The 1,507-nt window shown below is 56.1% G+C and overlaps 1 protein-coding gene and 1 pseudogene across 7 annotated transcripts in view; one reads left to right on the top strand and one right to left on the bottom strand.

Moving 5' to 3' along the window:
- Window positions 1-840: 840 nt before the first annotated feature.
- Srr (serine racemase) overlaps window positions 841-1,507 on the top strand; it is a 51,484-nt gene continuing 50,817 nt past the window's right edge. For 3 of the 7 annotated variants that reach the window (XM_023719828.1, XM_023719825.1, XM_023719821.1), the window contains exon 1: window positions 842-1,133. The gene's annotated coding sequence lies outside the window, so the exon portion shown is untranslated. Of the gene's footprint in view, window positions 1,149-1,507 lie in introns of all 7 variants that reach the window. The other 4 variants (XM_023719827.1, XM_023719820.1, XM_023719829.1 and 1 more) reach the window with 3 other exon arrangements.
- LOC101565513 overlaps window positions 1,047-1,507 on the bottom strand; it is a 17,662-nt pseudogene continuing 17,201 nt past the window's right edge.

Raw genomic sequence — 1,507 nt, 5'->3', positions numbered from 1 at the left:
AAAAAAAAAAAAAAAGACTAAGAGAAGGAACCTATCATACCTACCGTTCTACACAACTCCACAGCCTAACAAAGGGGAGGTGACACACAAGACTTTCTTGGAGCTTTCCTGATGTGGTTGGAGACTTTTAACTGGCAAAATGAACATCCTCTTTCCTTAAAAGAAGTAAAAACAAAAAACCTGCTCCCCTACATGCTAACGTCAAAATCAAAACAGTGAGCTCTCTGAGATCCCGGATCACTCCAGTGGCGCAGCTTTCAGAAGCTTGCGGTGGAGAAAAAAGTTCAGCGAGGAAGTCCGAGCCCGTTACACCTTTCTCCTCAATTTCTCCAGTCTCTTCACTTTGACGCCAATCACACGTGGAAGGCAGGCCCGAGGAGGGCTCCTTTGAGAATTATCAAGCCCAGAGCCTCACAAAACCCCAGCACCCATTGCTGTTCGCGCCTCCCGACGACTGGGAAACCACGGGCTGATCTAAGAGAGCTGGGGCAAAAGGGAATAGTCACCGTCGTGGTGAGAAAGAGGGTGGAGACAGGAACTCAGGCAGGCTCTGCCAGAGGGGTCAGCTCAAGCCAGCAGCCACACCAGCCTTCGGCCTGGCAAGGTAGGAACGGGCCTACCAGCGGCTCCCACCCCCACTGTTGGGAGAAGGGGCGGGGGCTCCGGAGCTCCACGGACGGGGCGGGGAGGAGGCCAAGGAGGCGGGGCGGGAAGGCCCGGCCCAGGAGCTGGGCGGCGCGACTCACCTCTGCTCCCGGCCTGTGGAGCCAGAGTGGCCAGGATGCCTCGTAGCTCCGACGCAGAGATTCGCACACGCTCCAACCCCTCCGCCATCTTCGCGGCTGCTGCTACAGCTACCCGGACTTCGCCACCGCCGCGCGCAGCCAGGAAACCCCGACGGACGGTCCAGAGGCGCGCGCTCACCTACTCCCACCCTTTTCCCCGCCCCTTTTCTCTGCTCCTCCCCAACGACGGTGGCCGCACTGGGAGGAAAAGCATTGAAAAACAAGTTTGAGAGCGGTAATGCCGGAGCGCGAGCACTGGCTCTACGGCGGGTGCTGCGCGTGCGCAGAAGCGTAGTCGGGGGAAAAGTGATGTGCTGAGGCTGGAGGTGGAAGCTCGGCGACGGTGAGGTGAGGTGAGACCTGGTAAGCCAGGTGGGCATTCTCGGTCTTACCGCGGTGGTGGCGACCGAGGACACTGGTGGTGTTGGTGTTGGTGTTGGTTTAGGTGTCGGGTTGGCGGGGAAACCCAACAATTCAGCCTCCTCTGGTCGTCTTAGGCCAAGATCTCCCCGCCATAGCTACAGGCTTTTGTTTAGGGACCTTAAAGATCTTGTAAGAGCAATTGATTCCCATTTTAAGAAAAGGAAATAATTCTGGAGAACTGAAGAGGTAAATTGCCCCGCCTCGATGACATAGTCAATGGTACCGCAGAATCACTTTCTTTATGGCAGACTACATCCACAAGATTCCTGCATTAAAAAATCTTTTTCTCTCTCCCCCCC

This window comes from Octodon degus, unplaced genomic scaffold (genome assembly GCF_000260255.1).
Source record: "Octodon degus isolate 3935 unplaced genomic scaffold, OctDeg1.0 scaffold00072, whole genome shotgun sequence".
Lineage (NCBI taxonomy): Eukaryota > Metazoa > Chordata > Mammalia > Rodentia > Octodontidae > Octodon > Octodon degus.
The sequence above is the reverse complement of the archived record's forward strand: the minus strand, read 5'-3'. Positions and strand labels throughout refer to the sequence as shown.